The sequence below is a fragment of the Octopus bimaculoides genome, chromosome 13 (genome assembly GCF_001194135.2).
Source record: "Octopus bimaculoides isolate UCB-OBI-ISO-001 chromosome 13, ASM119413v2, whole genome shotgun sequence".
Lineage (NCBI taxonomy): Eukaryota > Metazoa > Mollusca > Cephalopoda > Octopoda > Octopodidae > Octopus > Octopus bimaculoides.
Window position 1 is genome coordinate 20,367,668 of NC_068993.1, and position 9,194 is coordinate 20,376,861.

The following is a 9,194-nucleotide window of genomic DNA, read 5'->3' on the forward strand; positions in this document are numbered from 1 at the left end:
TTAATAGTTACCAGGGTAACAAAATTCACAGAGAAACTGGGATTTTTTACCTTGTTAAGAGGTAGAAATTCCATGTTAAAGTGATGTATTTTGAGTTGATATATATACATATATATATATCATCATCATATATATATATATATATATATATATATATATATATACACACACATATGCATACACCATCAACAGCGTAGTGGTTAGGGCATTGGACTCGCAGTCATAGGATTGCGGTTTCAATTCCCAGACTGGGCTTTGTGAATGTTTATTGAGCAAAGACACATAAATCTCCATGAGGCTTTGGCAGGGGGTGGTAGCGATCCCTGCTGTATTCTTCCAGTACAACTTTCTCTCTCTCTTTCTTCCTATTTTTATTGTACCTGTATTTCAAAGGGCCAGCTTTGTCGCACTCTGTGTCACACAGAATCTCCCTGAGAACTACGTTAAAGGTACACATGTCTGTGGAGTGCTCAGCTGGCGTGATAGAGTGTCACAAATACCATCAACAACATCATTATCATCTTCATTTAACCTCCTTTTTCCATGCTGGCATGGGTTGGACGGTTTAACAGGACTTGGCCAGTTGGAGAGCTGCACCAGCCTCCTACTTGGTATGGGTTCTAAGGCTTTTTACATGGCACCAGCTCGGATGCTTTATAAGTGGCTCTGGCACAGGTGTTTTTTTGTGAGTCATAAAGGACGGACACACATATAGTATATATATTCTTTTATTTGTTTCAGTCATTTGACTGCAGCCATGCTGGAGCACTGCCATTAACATCCGTCTTCTATTCTGGCTTGGGTTGGGTTGGATGGCTTGACAGGGGCTGGCAAGGCCAAAGGCTGCACCAGGTTCCATAGTCAGTTTTGGTTTCGTTCCTACAGCTAAATACCTTGTAAATTGGTGAATAGTTGTCATAGAGACTTTAGTCTCTCTCTATCACCTTTCAACAGCATTAATATATGAAGAGACATTAGAACAATTAACAACATAATAAAAAGGTTTTATCTATGATGATGCTTGGTTTCACAATTCCTGTCATTAAGCTTAGCAGCCGCTGATTAAGTTGTAGTTTGGTAATGGAAGGTTAAGGGCTTCCTTGATACCTGCCAGAGAACAGTGTAAAAGTGCTTCGTGAAGGAGCGAGGTGTTGTCATGTAGAAGGTCTCAGGCTCAACTCGCTAAAAAAGTGAAACTCAATGTTTAAGTACGAGTTTTACTACGCATGCGCAACTCGAGGGGCTTCCAGTGGTGAAGTCCCTTGCGCATGCACAGAATAGTACTTACTCAATGGCGGCTATAATTTTGCGCCACTACAACCTTTCCAAATGCCAATCAGTTTGCAGGGTGTACTGAATGTGTTTTACGTGGTACCATTACCAGCGCTTTTTACATGACATTATCAGTTCTTATTTTTTTTTTTTTTGTGACACCATTACTAGTGCTTTTTACATGGCAACAGCACCAATGCTTTTTATGTGGTACGTTAATTTTAAGGTACCAATTCTTTTGTGGTGGACAGTCTTCTTGAGTGCAGCAATGTGTCACATACCTCAGTCCTCTATCATCTCCTTTGTAAGGCTCAACATTCTGAGATTAGCCTTCAATACTTTGTCCCATGTTTTCCTGGGTCTCCCTCTTTCACAACTTCCCTCCAATTTAAGTGATCTGCACTTCATTATGCAACTGTCTTCATTTATCTACATCACATGACCAAACCAGCACAATCTCCTCTCTTGTACACTGTATCTAATTCCTCTTATGCCCAACTTTTCTCTCAATACGCTAGCAGTCACACATGTACACTGACATTGCATATCCAGCAGAGCATACCAGCTTCGTTCCTCTCCAGTCTTCACATGTTCTCAGCATTCAGGGCCCATGTCTCACTACCATTTAGTATTGCAGTTTGTACATTTGCATCATACAATCTTCCTCTCACTCAGTGATTGCCAATGGAGGTAAAATCTCTCTGAACTTTCTCTATCCTATTCTAGCAACTACACTTTCAGCACATTATTCTTATTTTAATTAGGTCGCCTAGGTAACAGAAATTATCTACTACTTCTAGAGAGCCTCTGAGACATTTGAGGAAATCTGTTTCCCATGTATCTGTAGTTGGCTCCTGTTACACATTCATATATACGTATACCTACGCATACACATAAATATGAACGTGTAACAGCTCCTGCACATTTTCCACACACAGACACTACTTTATCTGTTAACCTCCCTATTATTCCATTGCATCTCTTGTGTGTCCATAGCTTGCATTGGGTACACGAAATAGAATTTCTGCCTACACCCTTCCCACATATCGAACAGGGCCACTTACCTGAAGATGGTCGGGTCCTGTCTGATTTCTAGCTTATTAGGACCTTGATATTTGCTAAGTTAACTTTAAGACCCTTTAATTCCAGGTTTTGTTTCCACTCCTGAAATTTCTTTTCAAATTTTATTACAGATTCTGCAATGAGGGCAAGATCATCATCTTGTAGTAGTTCCCATGGGCTTCCAGTTTAAATTTGTCTGTTATGGCCCAGAGAATGATGATGAATAGGAGGGTCTGAAGACTGAACCTTGTTGAACACACACCTGTACACTAAATTCGTCACTGTTGTTGTTGTTGTTTGTTCTTTCTCAAGCAATACTTGGTTCATAAGGGCCGGGCTTCTGATTTCATTGATGTATAGGTTTCCCACCTGGACAGACACCTGTCCATCTCAGGTGAGCTGCTAGATGAAGGAGGAGAGAGTGAGAGAAAGTTGTGGTAAAAGAGTCAGCAGAAGTTCGCCATTACCTTCTGCCGGAGCCACATGGAGCTTAGGTGTTTCACTCATAAACCCACACATCACCCTGTCTGAGATTCAAATCCATGATTCCTTGACCGCGAGTCCACTGCTCTAACCACAAGGCCATGTGCCTCCACAAATTCGTCACTGTACTTATGGCTAACTCTTACTTTACAAACATAAATGCACTTGCTTTCACAAGCCATTCATCTACCCCTACCTTCTGCAGAGGCCACTGTGTCAGAGAGCAAGGTACTCTGTTGAAGGCTTTCTCTAGATCAATAAATGCCAAGTAAAATGGCTTGCTCTTGGATAAATACTTCTCTTGCAGTTATTTGACTATGAATATAGCATCTGTGGTGCTTCTCCCCGGGACAAAGCCAAACTGCATTTCACCTAGTCTAATTCTGTTCCTAATTAATTGGGTTATAACTCTCTCTCTCTGCAACTTTCGTTACCTGGTAATTATACAGCAATTTGATACCTTTATAATCACTTCTCTCTAAAGCATTTCCTTTGCTCTTGTAGCAGCTGACTATGATGCTTCTACAAGGCATAGTCATTGGGGATTATGCTTTCCTGAATAACCTATACAGATAACTAAACCATACACAAATCTACCAGATATATTAAGCATTTCAACAGAGATTCCTGATGGGCCAGAGGTCTTCCCTGTCTTCATTTCTTTGTTTTACTTATCATGCCACTGTCAACTAGAATAGCTGCCTCCTCTGTTGGGTTCCCATGGGGAACATTCCCTTTCTTCCATTCATTTTCCACATTTAATAGCCCGTAGTGGCGCGAAATTATAGCCGCCATTGAGGAAGTACTATTCTGCACATGCACAAGGGACTTCACCACCGGAAGCCCCTCGAGTGTGCATGCGTAGTAAAATTAGTACTTAAAGAGTTTGTTTCACTTTCTAAGATAGTTGAACAAGAAACCTTCGACGTGACAACACCTCGCTCCTCAACGAAGCACTCTTCACCACGATGCTATCGATATGATAGCTATTTGCTCCTCTGGCATGCATCAAGGAAGTTCTTAATCTTCCAATACCGATATCAAATCAATCAGCAGCTGCTAAGCTGAGTGACACAGGATTTATATAATCAAGGATCATCAAAAATAAAACTTATTTTTATTATGTTGTTAAATTGTTCTACTGTTCCTTAATATGTAATGCTGTTGAAAGGTGATAGAGAGAGACTAATGTCTCTATTACAACTATCAACTTTTACAAGCCTTTCATAGCTCTTCCATACCTCTTTCTTTTCAGGATTACTAAGGACAAGCACACCATTATTTGTCCATACACACTTCTCTCCCACCTCTCAATTCTCTCTAACACATTGTCTGGTAATCTGGAACACCTCAAGTCTTTCCTCTTCATGCTGTAAGACATAGGCAAACCTCTTCTTAGCTAGGTAAACATGACACTTAGCTGCTCTTTTAGCTATCTGATATGGTTCTTTGCTACATCTGCTCTCCCAGTCTTTCGAAGCCCGTCTCTTCTGTTTTATAGCTCTGTTGACTTCACTGTTCCACCACCATGTCACCCTTGGTCTAGCAGAAGATTTGCTCCAGCCACAGATTTGGTTTGTTACCCTCAGTAGAGATTGTCCTTTAAGAACTTCCAGTTGTCCTCTATGTCATATGTCACTTTCTTTTCCTCCTTCTCATCAAAGGCTTCAATAAAAACATTTCTAAATTCAGTAATTATAGGATAAATGCCTCACAATTATAATAAAAATGTTTCTTATGTTTTGAGCTTTCAGCAGAAAACTCAGTAGTAATACAATCTGTCATTTCTTCCTAGCCCCTAACCTACACCCCATATATAAAACCTGATTGGCAGCAGCATCATGTTTAAGATCAATGGTGATTACATTTCTGAACAATGTTTCATATTCATGACTGTTGGTCAGTTGTACACACAAATGGATTGATGTCTAGTCAGACATTCCTTCACCAATGTACTCTCCACACCCGACTTTGTTGCCTCATAACTTGCTGAAAAATGGATATTTTTTACGGAAATTTTCTATAAATATGCTTCCAATAGTGTACATTCTGATTATAACAGAATATGTGGTGAAAAAAGTTTTTACGAGGGTGAGGAGTTTCGAATAATTCACACGAGTCAGTTTTGTTTCCTCATAACTTTCAGAAAAATGAGTAATTTTTTATGACATTTTTCTATAAATGTCTTTCAGGGTATATAGATTACGATTATATCGGAATTTGATATGAAAAAAACAAATTTGATGGGTTGGTACACATACATATTGACACACGTCTCATATATCAACAAAATGAATCATGAAATTTCGGAAAAAATTTAGATGTGTGTCAGTATGTATGTGTGTGCTCACTATTTTTCTTTTCACATCAAATTCCGATATAATCGCAGTTTACATACTTTGAAATGTATTTGTAGAAAATTTCATTACAAAATACCCATTTTTCTGATAGTTATGAGGAAACAAAATCAACCCGTGTGAATTTTCCAAAACTCCTCTTCTCACCTCTCTTTTACTTGTTTCAATCATTTGACTGCGGCCATGCTGGAGCACCACCTTTAGTCGAGCAAATCGACCCCAGGACTTATTCTTTGTCATCCTACTATTTATTCTATCGGTATCTTTTGCCAAACCGTTAAGTTACGGGGACGTAAACACACCAGCATCGGTTGTCAAGCGATGTTAGGGGAACAAACACAGACACGCAAACATATACATATACATACATATACGACAGGCTTCTTTCAGTTTCTGTCGACCAAATCCACTCACAAGGCATTGGTCGGCCCGAGACTATAGTAGAAGACATTTGCCCAAGGGGCCACGCAGTGGGTATGAACCCGGAACCATGTGATTGGTAAGCAAGCTACTTTATTTAATAAATATTTGCCATAAAAGTATTACAAAGAGGGGATGAACAAGGACAGAAGCAAGCTACTTCCCACACAGCCACTCTTGCGCCGAAAGGATTTTTCTTTTTCTTTTTTTTCACAGCAAATTCCAATATAAACCGAATTTACACCATCTGAAGCATATTTGTAGAAACTTTTGTTAAAAATATCCTTTTTTTTTTTTTTGGAAGTTATGAAGATAGAAAGTCGACACACATGTATAGGAATGTCGTATCGTCGATCATGAGTAACTGAATAAAACTCTGGTTTAATAATGATTCTTTACCTTATCGCATGCAATAACATAAAGCAAACGCTTCACATTTCTAATGCAACGTTGTGTGGAGCATTTTTTATATTTTTGGACCATAAAGTAAACGAAAAAAAAAACATAGTGGGGATTAAGTTCAGAGAGATATTACGTTTACTAGTAACAGAGTACCTCTCTTTCAGAGGGTGACACAGACTGTAAGACATGTGTGTGAAGTATGGTGCTACATTGTGGTGAGACCCTAAAGGCAGAAGATTTGTGAGGAACAGAACGAAATAAACGAATGTTTTACATGCGTAACGTCAGTGCACATGAATAAGAGATTAAACATAGTTTACAAGGGAGAAGACTGTGTCATAAGGGAGAAGACTGTTAATTAGAGCATGCTTTTGCATGGATAACGACTGCTGCTGTGCGCTAGTAAATTGTGCTTGTGGAAGAATTATCTTCCAGAAAGAGATAGAGCATAGTGGTGAAAACTGATCTCAAGATGCTGACCCTCACAAATAAGATGATAAGGGACTTCAAGCACGTATACCTGTGTCACGTACATGCACCCGTGCTGGTGTCATGTAAAAAGCACCCATGCCAGTGTCACGTATAGAGCTCCCATACTGATGTCATGTAATAGCATTGGTACTGGTACCACATAAAAAACACTCAGTACACTTTGGAAGGGCACCCAGCCATAAAAATCTTGTCAAAACAGACAATTGGTGCTTGGTGCAGCCCTTCAGCCTGCCAGCTCTTGTGAAACAGTCCAACACATGCCAGCATGTAAAACGGACTTTAAGTGATGATAATGTACTGGAATGAAGCTTGCTCTTTTGGGTACGCTGGGCAGAGAGAACTTTACCAAAAGTTTTTATGGCTGGGATGCTCTTGCTGCATTCATCCACTGCTTCTTCCTGCTTTCCTTTCACTGTCCGCTCTCCATAGCCTCCTTGCTCAGCAAGTTTTCATGGCATTCATTCGCTACTTTTCTACACATACACATGTATGTGTACAACCTCCATTGTAACTCCAGCCTCTCTTTCTATCATTGTTTTTGTTGCATTCACTCTCTATTCACCACCACATCTCTATGGTACTCTCAAGCCTTTCTTTTTCTCACTGTTATCACTGCATTCACCCATAGACACCTGTTAGTCTCTCTTTTGTTATTCTCTTTCCACCCACCTTCACTTAAGATGATTTCTCTGTATTCATCCTTTACCCCTCTATAGTACCTTTTGACCTCTCTTTTTCTCTCTGTTTTCCAAGTTCGATAGTTCAACATGATACAATGAGTTGGAAAATGAGATCATGGTCCAGTAAATCAGTTTGGACTGGATGTTTTGTGAATACCAATCACTTTACAGAGTGTACTAAGTGCTTACTTCATAGCGCCAGCACCAGTGAAATCACATTGTAACTCACTAGACTAAACAGCCTTCTTCTCCACAACTGATTAGAGAAACAGTACTTACTGTTACTAAGCATCAGAAAAGTGTTCCTCTCCATGAGACTGCTTGTAATTCCAATACACTTCAGGTGCATCTGTAGTTTGCACTGGGTACACCATATGAAATTTTTATCAATTTCTGGTGATAATCATTGAGTTGTATCTTCTACCAGTATTTTTGTCACTGCCAAGTTTACTTTCAATCCTTTTTCATTGCTAGGTTTTGCTTTCACACTTGAAATTTTTCATTAATTCTGCTTCAGAGGTGGGGAAAGAGAGCTTGGTCAAGTGTCTTTTATCATAATCTGGAGTTGACAGAATATTTGTGAGTGCTACTAGGTAGACAAAAACTGTGCTGAAGCCCTTTAAATGGGTTCTACCATACTGTCATGCTTATTCCACTACAAAAGTACTTCAACCCCTTAGCATACTACCAATTACTTATTTATTCATATTGTTTTGAATTTATTATACATTAACTAGTAGCTTTGAGATTTTGATGATAAACTTGCTTATTTTTAGCATGACATTGTAGGGTAGGTGTGAGAGGCTGAATCTGGTCAGTTTGAACATAGAATAAGTAGAATATTTGGGCCAGATATGGCTGGTTTAATCCTTTAGCACTCAGATTATTCAATCAAATATAATGCTTATTTATTCACATTGTTTTGAATTAATCATGTATTACCTCACAGCTTTGAAATTTCGGTAAAGTGATTGTTTATCTTTAAAATGACATTACGGGTTAGGTGTGAGAGGCCAAGTCTAGCCATTTTAATCATTAAAGCAAGTAGTATACTTAGGCCAGATATGACTAGTTTAAATGCTAAAGGGTTACATGCTAATGAGTTAAGGGCACTCAGGTCTGTGGAATGTTCAGCTACATTAATTCAAAGATCAGGTGGTTCACTTATTAAACAACTGAATATGCATCAGTAAAACCAATAGGGAACCAGTTATATTTTTTTATTTCAAATGCACACATACACACACAGACAACTAACTTGCATGCATGCCTTCCTTACCAGAGGTGTAGCATCATATGAAGGCTAAAACAACATGAGGAAGCACACATCTGATAGTTTGGTCAATGCAATGATAGTGATATATATATATATATGTATATATATATATATGTATATATATATGAAGGCGCATGGTTTAGTGGTTAGGGTGTTCCATGCACGGTTGCAAGACCATGGGTTCAATTCCTAGACCAGGCACTGCCTTGTGTTCTTGAGCAAAGCACTTCATTTCACATTGCCCATCTAACATGCGGCACGCAGTGTACTTGTACAGGTAATGTTGATTTGATGAAGGGAGTGAGCTTCTGTATACACAAACGTTTGATCACTATAAACAAATCATCTGTGTAGTTGTTCGACAACAAATTGCCAAATCCTCAAGCATTGTCTAGCAATGAGAAAGTCTGATATATAGTAGTGGGGGTGGGTGCGCTGAAAATGTAGCTGCTAGAATAAGAATAGCCTGGGCAAAGTTTAGAGAGCTCTTACCCCTGGTGGCGACAAAGGGACTCTCACTCAGAGTAAAAGGCAGACTGTATGACGCATGTGTACGAACAGCCATGCTACATGGCAGTGAAACATGGGCTGTAACTGCTGAGGACATACGTAAGCTCACAAAGACTGAAGCCAGTATGCTCCGTTGGATGTGTAATGTCAATGTGAATACCCGTCAGAGTGTAAGTATCTTGAGAGAAAAGCTGAACATTAGAAGCATCAGTTGTGGTGTGCAAGAGAGACGATTGCGCT